This window comes from Carcharhinus amblyrhynchos, chromosome 18 (genome assembly GCF_965287045.1).
Source record: "Carcharhinus amblyrhynchos chromosome 18, sCarAmb.v2.hapA, whole genome shotgun sequence".
Taxonomy (NCBI): domain Eukaryota; kingdom Metazoa; phylum Chordata; class Chondrichthyes; order Carcharhiniformes; family Carcharhinidae; genus Carcharhinus; species Carcharhinus amblyrhynchos.
The window spans coordinates 2,194,211-2,210,322 of NC_137341.1; the positions used below are offsets into that span (position 1 = coordinate 2,194,211).

Below are 16,112 nucleotides of genomic sequence, written 5' to 3' on the forward strand. Positions count from 1 at the left end.
AATCCCTCCCAACATCTCTCCCCTCCCAATTCCCCCCCCAACCTCCTTCCCCAGATCCCGCCAATTTTCAGCTCAGACGGGTCTCTGAATCCCTTCCCACAATATCCCCGTGACTGTACTTGTATCGTGACAGGCCAGATGATCGGCTGAATCCTCGTCTACACACAGAACACGTTTCTTCCCACTGTGAACAATGCTTTTTCCTTCCATGTTCAAAATCCAATGATATTCAGTTATGATAAATTGAATGACTCTCAGATCCTGATGTAATGTTTGGTTTCAGTTTCCCAACTGCAAATCCTCCCCTTCTAATACCCTTTTAAATTGATTTAAAACAGAAAAAAAGTGAGAAAGAACCCACAAAAACACAAAGGCAGGTTGTGAAATTGAGCTGAATGAATCTCGTAATTAGTGGGACCGGCGCTAGGAAAAAGTGATCACGAAAACTGCTGGATTGTTGTAAAAACCCAACTGGTTCAGGGAAGGAAACCTGCCATCCAGTCTTGAACTGCTCAAGAGACCAAGTGACAGGCAGAAAGAGAGAGTTGGAGAAGGAGAGGGATTTTATATACCATTAAATTGACCATAAATCCAACGGAATCTCCCAAGCTCTCAACCTCCACCTAGAAAGACCAAAGTAGCAGGTACATGTAAAGCACCATCATCATCGAACCAAGCCGAGGTCACACAGCAATTAGAGAACAATAGACAGTTTGTCCTGGTGAGTTAGCGGAAAAGGCAGCTGATGGAGTTGTCTCAATCTTAGTGACAAAGAAGCTTCATGAGCTCCTCACGCTTATTATTGGAGGTGAGGATGGACGAGGTAGGGGAGAGAGAGAGCCCTGCAAAAGGAACTAAGTTGTATCAGAAATATTAAAAAGGATCAGACACTGTATTTAACAAAATTTATATAACTTTATTCCAGAATAGTAACATTTATAATTGGGCTGGAGTTTATTCCTTCAGGAGAAACAGCACAAAAGGAACATGGTTCAGTCCTGGATGTGATTTTTTAACTTATGAATCTGCTGGTGTTTCATGAGGTGGGATGACCGAATGAAACCCTTCCCACACTTGGAGCAGGTGAATGGTCTCTCCCCAGTGTGAATTCGCTGGTGTGCAGTGAGGTCAGCTGATCACTTGAAACCAGTCTGACAGTGAGAGCACCTGAACGGTCTCTCATCAGTGTGAAGACGTTCATGGCACTTTAGATGTCCAGAACTTTTAAAACACATCCCACAGTCCTCAGTGTGAGCTCGTTCATGTCTGTGCAGATTGGATGAGTTAGTAAATTCCTTCCCCCGCACAGAGCAGGAGAATGGCCTCACTCCGATGTGAACTCGCTGGTGTATCAGCAAGTCAGATGACTAAGTGAATCCTTTCCCACACTCAGAACAGGTGAATTGCCTCTCCCCAGTGTGAATTTGTTGATGATTCAGCAGGTGGGGTAACTGAGTAAATCCCTTCCCACACGTAGAACAGATAAATGGTCTGTCTCCAGTGTGAATGCATTGATGTTTTTCCAGCTGGGATCAGTAACTGAATTTCTTCCCACAGTCCCCACATTGCCATGGCTTTTCCCCAGTGCAGACAGTGATTATTTCCATGATTAAAATGATTCTGATAATCTTCAGTTTACGATAAATTAGGTGGTTCTGTCAGATCCTGATATGTTTACTTTCAGTCTCCCACCTGAATTCCTTCCTATCTAATATCCTGTGAAATTATATAAAACAGGAAAAAAGAATTGAGAGACACCCCACAAAACACAGGTTATGAAACTGAGCTGAACGAATCTGAAATCTGTGGGGCCGGCACCAGGAAAAAGTAACCATGAAAGCTGCTGGATTATTGTAAAAATCCAAATAGCTCGTGACCCCCTTGTGAACTAAGGGTGAGGAGGGAGAAGTATAATATGGATACTAGAGGGAGGTTTCTCCACACAGAGGGTCGTGGGGGTATGGAATGCGCTACCAAGTAAGGTGGTTGAGGCAGGCACGCTGGACTTGTTTAAGATTTACTTAGATCGGCACACGAGTGACACAGGGATGGAGGGTTATAGGCTACAGTTTTAAAAAGGGTCAGAGCCTTGGGACGATACTGGAAATGTAATACTACATGTTAATGTTTTGTCTCTTTTAATCCGCAGGTGTGTCGGTCCACCTTGTCGTCAAACGAGGGGCATGCACATGGTGGGTCGTGCGTGGGCTGCTCTTGGCTGTTTCGAGAGTGGCCTAGTACTTCGCATCGTTGTGTGTGCTTAAACCTGGACCAGCAGATGGACACCACAACAGCTCAGTGACTATCACTGCTAGCTGTGCAGATACGTGGATTTGGGCTGGTGTCTGCGGAAGTTTGCGCGTTCTGTGGTTGCGTGGGTTTCCTCTGGGTGCTCTGGTTTCCTTCCACACCCCAAAGATGTGCTTTTAGGCTGATTGGTGTACCAAATTGACCCTACACTATTCTCCCCTGAATCTGGTTACAATAGGGGTACCATTAGCATACACACGGGGCAAGGTAGGTGTAGGAAAATGCTTTGTTAAGATGGCAGCGTGGGCTCGTTGGGCCGAAGGGCCTGTTTCCCGTGCTGGGTTGTTCTTTGTAATATCCTTCAAGAAAGCGAACCTGTCTGAACCAAGACACAAACACTGGCCTCCAGGAGATGAACAGAGAAGGGGAGGTGTGGGTGCACTGGGAGAGACAGATACTAAAGGAGAAAGATTACATACATTAATAATACAAACAGAACATTAGCAGAATTTCCAAAAAACCCACAACCTCAGTCCCCTAGAATGACTACGGTAGCAGTTGTATTTGAACACTATCACCTCCAAGTTCTCGCCCAAATCACATTCTGCATCCAGTACCGGATGAGAAGAAACATCCTTTATTTAAATATTGGAAAGACTGAAGCCATTGTTTGAAGCCCGCTACAAACTCCACCCGTAAGTAATTCTGAGACAAACACAGGCTGTCACAAATTTGGGATCATATTTAAATCCAAGATGAGCATCCAACCAAATAACTGCATCACCCTCCCCAAGACTGCTAATTTCTATCGCAGTAACATTGCCCGACTCCACTCCAGTCTCAGCTGATTCTGATGCTGAAATTTTCATCTGTTCCTTCGTTACTTCCAGACATAACTAGCCCAACACATTCCTGCCAGCCTGTCACATTCAACACCTCTGTAATCCTGAGGTCATCCAAAACTCTGCTGCCTGTCTTGATCACCCCTGGGCTAGGTCACTTACAACAGTTTCCTTTGCAGAAGAACCAAAATATTAAAATGCTCACCTTTGATTTCCCCCATGGTTGTGACAATCCGTATCTCTGTAATCTCTGTTAAGATTCTCCTTAAATCCTACCTCTCTGAATAAATAGGTGATCTTTTGATCACCTGCCCTAATATCTCTTTACATGGCTACATGTCACTTAACAATATTTCACTGAAATAACTTTAATCGTTTAATTATTTGAACGGCACAATATTACGATCAATGACTTGTACACTGCAACTCAAAGTGTGAAGCAGTTTGATGGACAAGTTGTTTCCATATTTTTACTGAGAAACATTTGAAGACCATTACCCCCAATAAAGATGGCGCTCGTGACTGAGTTCCAACGCACGTTGCCCCTCACAAAGGTGGCGGCGCATGCTCAGTACTCAACAAAGACCGTTAACTGGGATCTGCAGAGGCAAAGAGCGGCTCCGCTCCGAGCGTACGTGGATCGGTGTATAATGTTTCCGGTTTACACAACATATTTACAAAGCCTCTCAGCCCCACCTATCGGTTCCATCGCTCCCGTCAGAGCCGCCATTCCACTCACTTACCGATTGGATATTCGATGACTGTCTCCCCATCGCCATTACTCAGGCCGCGCACGCTCCGTTCCCAGCCCCGCCCCCCCATTCGTTCCAATTGGAGGACCAGCAGCACCCGTTTGGTCCTCCAGTCCCGCCCCCTCTCTTCCTATTGGTCCGGAGCTGCCGTCAATCAGCCGGATGTTCTGACGGCCACAGACTCAGGCTGACCGGCTGCTTATTGTGATGTGGAGATGCCGGCATTGGAGTGGGGTTAGCACAGTTAGAAGTCTCACCACACCAGGTTAAATTGGTAGCACAAGCTTTCGGAGTGTTATTCCTTCTTCAGGTGAGTGAAGAGTTGTGTTCACAAACAGGGCATACATATATACAGACTCAATGTACAAGATAATGGTTGGAATGCACGTCTTTACAGGTAATCAAATCTTAAAGATACAGACAATGTGAGTGGAGAGAGGGTTAAGAACAGGTTAAAGAGCTGTATATTGTCTCCAGCCAGGACAGTCCTGTAAAGACTTGCATTCCAACCATTATCTTATAAATTGAGTCTGTATTTATAAGGCCTACCTCTTTGAACAAACAGGTGATCTTTTGACCATCTGCCCCTAATATCACCTGACATGGCTGCATGTCAATATGCCCTGTTTGTGAACACAACTCTTCAATCACCTGAAAGCTTGTGCTACCAAATAAACTTGCTGATTATTCGCAGCATTTTCTGTTTGGGAATTAGAGCTAGAGATGGTGGTCAGTTGCCCCCCAACCCCTGTTCAGGGTTGGGAGATTCACATTCACTTCCCTAGTGCACTAATTATCACCACAAGATTAGAGGAGGAAGTTCCTGTTTCAATCACTGTACAAATTTTGTGTTTAAATTTATTACTGAGGAGGAATTAACAGTGAGTTTAGTTTCATGTTAAACAGGGGGATAGTTATTGTCTCATTTTTTTAAAGCTCCATCATCATCTTTAACAAAGAAATGATAAGTCATAGAAAATTCTATAATTCTGTTCTATGAAAACTGATCCACTGTGACCCAAGAACAAGTTACTGCAGAGGCTGCAAATCCCACCTCCAAAACAGGACATGTTGGAAACACTCAGCAGGTAAAACAGCTTTTATGGAGAGGGAAACAAGAGTGAATGTTTCAGTTCACTGACCGGTCACCCAAAAAGGCAACATTTAAAGATTTAATCATTTATAAACAAGGACAGATATTTTATCCAAACTGAAAGAATGTATTTTTTTACAAACTATTACACCTCTAAAAAGTCAGGGAAAAGAGACAAGATACAACAAAGTCCAGTGACAGGATGTAAATTTGGAGTGATTAAATGAAAAATGGGATGATGGTGCAAGGCGACATTGGTGATAATGAGATAAGTATTTAAAAAAAGCTTTAAGTGTAGAAACAAAAGATATTTCTCGGAGTGGCAAATGGGAACAGCGGAACATGTAGCAGCTCCTATTGTTTGAAAGAAAGGGAATGTTGTTTCTGATTGGCAATTGTTGAAATTAATGTTGAGTCTGGGAGTTTGTAAAGTGACTGATCAAAGATGAGCTGCTATTTCTCCAGCTTCCACTGAGTTTCATTAAGACAGATCAGAAGGCTGAGGACAGAGAGCTGAAATTGGGAGTGAAATGTCGAATTATACTGGCAAGTGACTGTAAACTCACGATTAAACTTGGAGAAAAATGTTAATTTTCCACAAAGCAGTGACTGAATCGGGATTTAGTCTTTTCTTTGTCGAGGAGGTAACTTTGTTTGCTGTGAACGCTCACTGTGAAATTACAAGATGTACAAGCAAATCATTGTGTCCCCTGAAAAATGTGTTTGAAGCCCTGGACTGTGGGGAGGGAGGAAGTGAAAGGGTTGCTGCATCTGCTATGATTACGTGGAAATAACTCCACCATTAACTGATCTTCCAGCTCAATTACAGTCTCCTATTCCTGTTCCCATATCCATTGATTTCCTTAATATCCACAAATTCCTACATTCCCAACTTGAATATGTTTAAGATGGGGAACAATTCAATTCAGATATTAACTGGGGGAAAAAACAAAGTAAACATGTTTAATGGACATGCGGAAGGTGGATTTCAGCAGCTTAGTGAGAATCAAATCATGAAAGTGAAGACTGGTCTCGTTCAAGATGCACTGTCAGAGGGCATGAGAGGAGATAGGAGAGAAATGGGAGAAAGGTGGGGTTAAGGGCTAGCAGAGAGTGGAACTTTGAGGTAATGACACAGTGGTATTATTGCTGGGCTATTAATCTAGAGACCGAGGGTGATGTGGACCTTGATTCAAAGGCCACCATGGTAGATGGAGAAATTTTAATTCAATCAACTCTGGAATTTAAAGTCCTTTGCCAACTACCTCAAGATAAAGGGGGTGTGGTTTAGAACGGAGTTGAGGAGGAACTTCTTCATTCAAAGGGTGGTGAACCTCTGGAATTCTCTGCCCGTTGAAGTGGTGGAGGCTGCCTCGTTAAATATTTTTAAGATGCGGGTTGATAGGTTTTTGATAGGCAAGGGGATTAAGGGTTATGGGGAGAGGGTGGGAATGTGGAACTGAGACACGACAGGTCAGCCATGATCTTATTGAATGGCGGGCAGGCTCGAGGGGCTAGATGGCCTACTCCTGCTCCTATTTCTTATGTTCTTATTACGAAAGCATTGCTGATTATTGTAAAAAACCATCTGGTTAATTTCAGAGAAGGAAATCTGCTGCCCTTACTTGGTTTGGCCTACCAAGTGATTCCAGATGCACAGCAATTGTTGATTCTGAAATGAAGAGCATGCCACTCAGCTCACAGGCAGTTGGGATGGGCAATAAATGTTGGTACAGTCAACCACACCCACATCTCTTGAATGAATAACTGAAGAAAACTTGAGAGAGATGTTTGATTAACTTGCGGGACTCTCAACCCAGGTCTGAAACTGGGAGAAATCTGAGTTTGTGCTTGATATCAACTAGAGAACTGACAACCGGGAAATTATTCTGGTTTATGAAACCCTTCCTTTGAGCTATCAATCCACTCACTTATCAGAAAAAAAGCAAATTACCGTGGAAGTAAGATCTATGTAGAAGGTATAACAGCTGCCCCTTTACCTCTTCCATGCTTATCATCCAAGGTCCAAAACACTAATTCCAGGTTAAGCAACGTTTCGCTTGCATCTCTTTCAATTTGATCTATTGCATTCGCTGCTCCCAATGTGGTCGCCTCTATAGCGGAGTGACGAAACATAGGCTGGGTGATCGCTTTGCTGAGTACCTTCGGTCTGTGTGCAATCAGGACTCTGACTTTCCTGATGCTTGCCATTTTAACACACAATCCTGCTCCCATTCCCACGTCTGTCCTTGCTGCAATGTTCCAGCGAAGCTCAATGCAAACTGGAGGAGCAGCCTCTCATCTTCTGGCTCGGCACAGCCTTCCGGTCTCAACATCAAATTCAACAACTTCAGATGATTAGCTGTACCCTACCTTGACCTATCGTTTTCATGTTATTTCAAATTCTCTTTTATTTCTTTATTACCCCGGCTCTTCCCTTATTTTATCCCCTTTCCTTACCTTTTTTGTCCCTTTGCCCCCTTTCTCACAATTTTACTGTCGGCCTCCCACCATCCATCTCTCATCTCCACTGTCCATCTTCCCCTGTATCTTCATCTGTCACAGCTTACCCTCTGATTTTAGTTTCTCTGCCATTTGGCCACTCACACCTTCTATTCGCTATAGACTGCCGTTAGCAGCCTTTCCCCCTGTTTATGTGGCTATGGCTCATCTTTGGTTCCCTCACCCCACAGTATAAAATATCTCCCACTTTCTATGCCTTTTAGCTTTGACAAAAAAGTCACCTGGACTCGATATGTCAATTCTTTTTCTCCCTTTACAGATGCTGCCAGACCTGCTGAGATTTTCGGCATTTTGGTTCCACCCACTTACCGATTGGACATCAGTCACTGTCTCCCCATCGCCATTACTCGCACTGCGCATGCTCGGCTCCTCGTTCTCTCCGATTGCTTGGAGGACCAGCCGCTGGCGTTCGGTCCTCCAGTTCCCGCCCCCTCTCTTCCTATTGGTGTGGAGCTGCCGTCAATCAGCCGGGCATTTGACGCTGTCAAATGGTGGGCGGGGCCACAGTCTCAGGCTGACTTGCTGATTATTGGAAGAAGTCTCTCAACCCCAGGTTAAAGTCCAACAGGTTTATTTGATAGTTTATTAACTATTTTTTGATAGTTTATTAAAATTTATTTGGTAGTAAGTTTATTTGATAGTTTATTAACTATTTTTTGATAGTTTATTAAAATTTATTTGATAGTAAGTTTATTTGATAGTTTATTAAAATTTATTTGATAGTAAGTTTATTTGATAGTTTATTAAAATTTATTTGATAGTGATAGTTTTATTAATTGATGGTTTATTAAAATTTATTTGATAGTGTTAACATAGAACATTACAGCGCAGTACAGGCCCTTCGGCCCTCAATGTTGTGCCGACCAGTGGAACCAATCTAACGACCCTCTAACCTAAACTATTCCAATGTTATCCATATGCCTATCCACAGACCATTTGATGTCAGACTTTTTACTGTGTTGACCCCAGTCCAACACCGGCATCTCCACATCATTGCTGATTATTGGCAGCATATTCTGTTTGGGAATTAGAGATGGATGGTCAGTTCCCCTCTGCCCCGGACTGGGGGATTCACCCTCATTTCTCCAGGGCACTCATCATCACCCCAACTTCGCAGGAGAAAGTAAGGCCCTGCTTCCATTCCAAATTGTTACTGAGGGGGAATTAACGGTGAGTTTAGTTTCATGTTGATGGGGGAGGGAGGGCAATTATTGTCTCATTCTTCAAAAGCTCCTTCACCTTTGAACAGAGAACGATAAGTCAGAGAAAATGGATCCAAAAACACGATGCTTCAAATCCCACCTCAAAACATGATGTGGAGATGCCGCCTCAGAACAGAAAATGTTGGAAACTTTCAGCCGGTCAAAAGTTTCTCTGGCGAGAGAAGCAGAGTGAATGTTTCATTCGCTGATCTTTGATCCAAATTGGCAACATTTAGTATAGTAACCGTTTACAGTCAAGATCTTTTATTCAAACTGGAAGAATGTACTTGTTTGTCAACTATTACATCCCCACAGAGTCAGAGAAAATGAAGCGAGAGAGGAAGAAACAGTCTTGTAATAGGCTGTAAGGTTGGAGTGATTAAATCGAAAAGGAGATGATGGTGCAAGGCAACTTTGGTGGTAATGAGACAAGTTTAAAAAAAAGCGTTAGTGTAGAGACAGACGGTTCCAGTGGAGCGATAGATGTGAACTGCATTTGATTTGATTTATTATAGTCACATGTATTAGTATACAGTGAAAAATATTATTTCTTGCAGAATACAGATAAACATACCGTTCATTGAGAAGGAAACGAGAGAGTGCAGAATGTAGTGTTACAGTCATAGCTATGGTGTAGAGAAAGATCACCTCAATGCAAGGTAGGTCCATTCCAAAAAAACTGACAGCAGCAGGGAAGAAGCTGTTCTTGAGTCAGTTGGTGCGTGACCTCAGACTTTTGTATCTTTTTCCTGATGGAAGAAAATGAAAGAGAGAATGTCTGGGGCGTGTGGGGTCCTTAATTATGCTGGCTGCTTTTCCAAGACAGTGGGAAGTGTAGAGTTACTGGTTGGGAGACGCTGGTTTGGGTGATGGATGGGCCTTCGTTCACCACCTTTTATAGTTTATTGCGATACATTTATTTATTATTGTTTCACTGTGCTAGGAATTTAGTGACCCAAGGTGATGAGCATTTGGATTCAAATGCCGTAATGGCAGATGTTCAAATTTTAATTCATGAACAACTGGAATTTCAAGTCCATTTCTGACTGTGAAAGTGTTGCTGATTGTGTAAAAAATAAACCCATCTGGTTCATTCTAGAGAAGTAAATCTGCTGTCCTTACCTAGTTTAGTGATTCCAAATGCACAGCAATTATTGACATGGAAATAACAGCATGCCACTCAGTTCACAGGCATTTGAGGATAGGGAGTAAACATTTGCCCAGTAACCATACCCATATCCCGTGAATGAATAATTGAAATGAAAACTTGAGAGGTATATTTTTAAACTTGCAGGGCTAGAGTTGTGGTTTCTTGCACAGTCTCAATCTTAGTGACAAATAAGCTCCACACAGTTGTTGAAGGTGAGGATGCAGGAGGCAGAGAAGAGAGAGAGAGACCTTCAAAAGGAGTTAATTTGTGTTGGAGATATTAATAAGATTCGAAACACATCGTCGGGGTCAGACTTTAATAAACGTTGTTCAGTCCGGGATGTGGTTAAAAAGTAAATTTAACCATTATTATTACTTGTGAATTCGCTGGTGTGTCAGCAGGTGGACGACTGAATGAATCCCTTCCCACGCTCAGAGCAGGTGAATGGCCTCTCTCCAGTCGGAGTTCGCTAGTGTCTAAACAGGGTGGATGAATCAATGAACCACTTTGCACACTCGGAGCAGGTGAATTGTCTCTCCCCAGTGTGAAGTTTGGAATATATCTGGTCAAAGCTGAGCTGCTGTTTCTCGAGCTTCCATTGGGACAGAGCAGGAAGTTTAAGAAATGTTTCCTCTTGCTGCTACAATTAATCAGTGGTCCTGTGACTCTGTTCCTCCACATTTTCCTAGAACACGTACAAAATACAATCTTTGGATCCAGGATTCCATTCTGGGATATTCCTGTCCAGTTATAACACCATCTGGGACCATAACAGATGGGACGTTGATTGCGGACACAAGGAAACAGTCTGATTCCTCCCACTACAGACACATCCATGTCATCGGGAACCAGCTCTCCTACAACTGGTGCCATCACCCTTTGAACCTTTCAGTCTTATCAATTTCAGGACAATTAGAATACTTGTTATTGGGTTTGAATTCCTGATGTACAGTAAAGAAAATCCGTTCAATGTTTCAGATCAGTTAATTTCACTGATAACATCAGAGGAAATATTTCAGCATCTTAAAGAAGGGCCTTGACTGTCTCTGCTCAGTTGGACAACTCGCCCTTCATTCTTCTCTGATTCCAGTTCCCAAAGAGTTTCTAAAGATTCATAAAGCTGGGTTTTCTGGTTTGATTCTGTTGCCCGCTGCACTGTCTGTTTTAACCCTTATACGGTGGACAAATAACTACGAGTAGACACCTTATTAGTACTTATAATTATTCTTATAATTCATCTTATAATTATTTAAACCCACACAATCAATAATCACCCACCCAACCAACAATAAGTTATCTTTCAGGAAAATACTAAAGTTCAAGTCCAATATAAGACCTTGACTTAACTTTGCATGACTGGCAAGTGCCCAAGCAGATATTGGCCTTTACCTGTGTGCTGGTCTTGGTAATTCTCTGTGTAGTCTGGTCCTTTGGTCTGGTCTAGCACTCTGACTCTGTTCTTTCTTCCTTCCTTCTCGAGTGTGGTGGCTCCCCTCGTGCTGGCGATGGTCACCATTGTTGTAGCTCATTCGTGGGGTCAGAGAGAGATTCCTAGTTGCGCAGCACTCTTTATACCCCGTGGGGTTTCATGCCCCTTTTGGCCATTGCCAGTCAATCGATCAGGACTTGATCTCTCTGATGGATAAGGGTCCAATCAGGTTCCAACACACTGATCTCTGGGTGTGTCCCCAACGGCCATGTCTGTAGGTGCTGGGGGCACATAGGTCACATACCTCCCTCCTAAGTAAGGGTTCACGGTGCCCTTATGTCTGGTACACAACCCAGCGTGACCAGAAAGTTTCTTCCATCCTGGAGATGACCCATATCCTGTTTATTCACTTGCCAGGGTTGCAGCCTGTTCTTGCCCAATTGTCCCAGAGTGCTTTACAAATCACCATTTTAGGTGGCCCGTTTGGCCACAATTCCTTCTCCATTTTCTCCACTGACAATAGTTTCCAAAATCTCCTGTCAATCCTCAGCCTTCCGTCATAAGCAGTAATGAGAAAACTCAGTTTTGTGAAGAGATTATGGAGACCGGGATTGTCCTCTTTAGACCAAAAATGGAGATTTAATGGATTTGTACAGTATTACAGGTCTGTGGACCAGCGGTTTGATAGAGTATACAAGGAGAAACGTTTCGTACTATCGAGGGTCAATAACCAGAGGACTGGGTGAAGATAATTATAAAAAGACATTTGCATTTATATAGTGCCTTTCCTAAGCATGGAGATCACAAAAAAGTTATTGTTGTAATGTAGGCCAAATGGCCTACTCCTCCTATGTTTTATGGTCAATTCCATTTTTCATTTGAAATTAGGCTAATCACAGCCTCCCACAGAAAACTAGAGATGTTTGAAAATGAAAACAAAGCAAGTCTGGTTGATTTTTTTTACCCAGAATATTAATACTTTTTGAGTTGGAGATTATTAACACCAGCAGAGACAGAACCTGATAATCATAGCTCAGTCCTGCATACGCTTAACAGCAAGATTGAATCTCTGCAGTTCCTTGTAAACTTTCTGGTGTCTCAGCATATGGGGTGACTGAGCGAATCCCTTCCCACACTGAGAGCAGGTGAACGGTCTCTTCACAGTGTGAGCTCGCTGGTGTTTCAGCACACTGATTGAGTGAATCCCTTCCCACGCTCAAAGCAGGTGTACCATCTCTCCCCAGGATGAATTCGCTGGTGTACCGTGAGATCAGATGACCATCTGAAGTCAGTCTCACAATGAGAGCACCTGAACAGTCTCTCATCGGTCTGGACTCGTTGATGGGACCTCAGGTCCCCCAGAACTTTTAAAACACTTTCCACTGTCTGGGCGTTTAAAAGGTCTCTCATCGTTGTGAACAAGTCGATGGGACATCAGCTCCTTGGAACTTTTAAAGCACGTGCCACAGTCCAGATATTTGGAAGGTGTCTCATCGGTGTGAAGTTGCTGGTGTGTCAGCAGGTGGGAGGAGGTGGTGAATCCCTTCCCAAAATCGTCAAACGGCCTCTCCCTAGTCTGAACTCACTGGTATGTTACCAGGTTTGATGGCTGAGCAATCCCTTTCCCACACTCGAAGCAGACAAACAGTTTTTCTCCAGTGTTAACACACTAGTGTGTTTGCAGACTCGATGACTGAATGAATCCTTTCACACACTGGGGACGGCCCATTCACCTACTCACAATGTGAACTCGCTGGTGTAGGGTGGAAGACTGATTGAATCCCCTCCCAACAGGTATATGGCCTCTCTCCAGTGTGAGCTCACTGTTGGTGGACTGACTGAGTGAATCCCTTCCCACAGTTGGAGCAGGTGAATGATCTCTCTCCCTGTGTGACTGTGGATTTCCAGCACTGATTGGTGTAATAAATTGTCCCTAAATTAGTCTTCCCTCAATGTGGAATGCCGTAAGCATAGACAAGGGTCATGGGTGGAGGGGGGACTGGGAATGTTAAAATGGCAGCGTGGGCTTGTTGGACCGAAGGGCCTGTTTCCTGGGCTGTTTTCTTTGTTCTTTCTTTGATAGACAGTTGAATCCTTTCCCACAATCCTTGTGTTTCCACAATTTCTCTTCATTGCAACTTATGTTTTGACAGGCCAGATAATCGGCTGTAACTTTGTCCACACACAGAACGGTTTCTCCCCACTGCGCCCGGTGCTTTTTTCCATCCATGTTCAAAATCTAATGACAATCTGGGTATGGTAAATTAGATAACTCTGTCTTATCCTGATGTGATGCTTCATTTCAGTTTCCCAACTGCAAACTCCAGTCCGTGGCCACTGATTCGATCCCACTCCCTGGCAACTGTCTGAGGCTGCATCAGAAGGTTCAGAACCAAGGTAAAATATATATTTTCTAAATGTGACTTGTAGCATTGACAGGGCTGAGTTCGTCGTTTCTCGTGCCGAGATCTATGCCTGGTGGTCAGCCCCCTTTTTATAACTTTTTATTGGCTTTGGAACAGTTGGACGCAGCTGAGTGGTTTGATCTACCCTTTAAGATTCAGATCTAGAGTTGCGTGTAGGCCAGACTGGGAAGGATGGCAGATTTTTTTTTCCCTAAACAGCATTGCTGATGGGTTTTTGTGACAGTATTTTCTTGCTCATCATTTAGACTTCTAATTTCAGACTTCTATTAAATTCAAATTCCAACAGCTGCCATGGTGGGATTTGAACCTGGGTCCCCTGGTTCTCACCCCCACATGACTGTCCAACCACACACCTCTGCCATTCCACTGGTGAGGGGACTGAGACAAGACGGACATTGGGGTGGCACGGTAGCACAGTGCTTAGCACTGCTGCTTCACAGCTCCAGGGTCCTGGGTTTGATTCCCGGCTTGGGTCACTGTTCGTGTGGAGTTTGCACATTCTCCTCGTGTCTGCGTGGGTTTCCTCCCACAGTCCAAAGATGTGCAGGCTGGATTGATTGGCCATGCTAAGAAATTGTCCCTTAATGTCCAGGGGTGTGTAGGTTAGAGGGATTAATGGGCATAATATGTAGGGATATGGGGGCGGGATTGTGTTCGGTGCAGACTCGATGGGCTAAAGGGCCTCTTTCTGCACTGTAGGGTTCTATGATTCTATGAGACCTCGCGCTGCGTTATTTTTGAAAATACGTATTGATATCTTTATGGATATTTATAACATTTTAAAAATGGCACAAACATCTTTGAAAATAGCTGAATCTACGTCTGTCATGTGACCCCTGAAGAAATGGATCTATCTGGGAGACTCAAAGAAACTCACAACTCATTGTCTTAGAAGCAACATTATGATTCTCGATCCCGTGTGAAATACAGCTGTTCTCTGTTATCGCTGCAGTATAAGTATTTCCTTTCTCTATCTTTTGTGTTTGAATATGAAGGGCACAACATTGAATTAGCGCTTTTGAAGCATAAACTAACCCTTCGAGTCTGTCCTCACGTATTCCACAAAGACTGTGGGATATGCTTGGAGAAACAGCCTCCCATCCACTGACTCAGTCTACACTTCCCCCTGTGTCAGCAAAGCAGGCAGCATAATTAAGGACCCCACGCGCCCCGAACATTCTCTCTTCCACCTTCTTTCTTCAGGAAAAAGATACAGAATCTGAGGTCACGTATCAACCGACTCGAGACAGCTTCTTCCCTGTTCCTGTCAGACTTTTGAATGGACTTAACTCACGTTAAGTTGATCTTTCTCTATACCTTCGCTATGACTGTAACACTACATTCTGCACTCTCTCATTTCCTTCTCTATGAATGGTATGTTTTGTCTGTATAGCAAGCAAGAAACAATATTTTTTACTGTATATTAGCATATGTAACAATAATAAATCAAATCAAAAACATCTTTCTGTATTTGAGAAATGAACATGGAGTAAATTACCCCCTCCCTAACATATCCCAGTAATATGGTTCACCGTGACCCTACCTGAGTTTAGATTCCGAAAATTTCATGCATTTCTTATTCCCTCAAGACTTGCCTCGACAGCCTCGTACTATTATTATGAACTTGAGTTTATCTAAATCCTTGTCTCAGCTTATGTTTCTATAACTGTCATTCATTCCTTTATTTCCTTTAGACTTGACCAGTCGGTTTTCCTCATTTAACCCATGAAAACCTTGGGTGTATCTAAATCCCTGCCCTTGACACAAAGTCCCATTCACTCACCCATCACCCTGTCCTCACTGAGCTTCACAGGCTCCCAGTTAAACAACACCATTTCAAATTTGCAGTTTTGTTTTTCAGATCATTCATGACAATGCTCGTCCCTGTTTCCAGTCACACAGATGTCTGAATCCTTTTCCACAGACACACTTACGTTCAGGTTCGAATGAATGGAGTGACTCTGTCAGGTTTTGATCTGATGTTTGGTTTGAGACTTCTGCCTTTAAATCCTGATCTTCTAATATCCTGTACAAAAGTGATCGCGGTCGGTCCCAAATATAAATTAAGAGACAAACATTTCCGTTAGTCTGAATTTGTCTGTGTAAATGCTCCCTTTGTCATCTCCTGTAAATGCAGTTTTCACAAGGTATTAGTCTGAGTCCAGGTTAGAAATACTCAACATTCTTTCCTCGTGTCGCCTGGAGCAATATGAACACAGTAAGAAGTGTCTCAACACCAGGTTAAAGTCCAACAGGTTTATTTGGTAGTAAACGCCACTAGCTTTCGGGGCTCTGTCCCTTCATTAGATGAGTGGGGAGTTCTGATCACAAACAGGGCATGTAAAGACACACACAGTTTACAGAATACTGATTAGAATGCGACTCTTTACAGCTAATCAAGTCTTAAAGGTGCAGACAACGTGAGTGGAGATAGCATTAAGCATG

General features: G+C 43.3%; 1 protein-coding gene and 1 pseudogene across 2 annotated transcripts in view; both read right to left on the minus strand.

Annotated features, from left to right (window-relative positions):
* The window catches only part of LOC145354755 (uncharacterized), a 35,116-nt gene extending 27,106 nt beyond the window's left edge, over positions 1–8,010 (minus strand). Inside the window, exon 1 of one of the 2 annotated variants that reach the window (XM_080206221.1) lies at positions 7,770–8,010. The gene's annotated coding sequence lies outside the window, so the exon portion shown is untranslated. Of the gene's footprint in view, positions 1–3,835; positions 3,887–7,769 lie in introns of those variants that run through there. The other variant, XM_080206218.1, reaches the window with a different exon arrangement.
* LOC145355163 (uncharacterized) lies at positions 850–1,607 on the minus strand (annotated as a pseudogene).
* Positions 8,011–16,112: the final 8,102 nt, after the last annotated feature.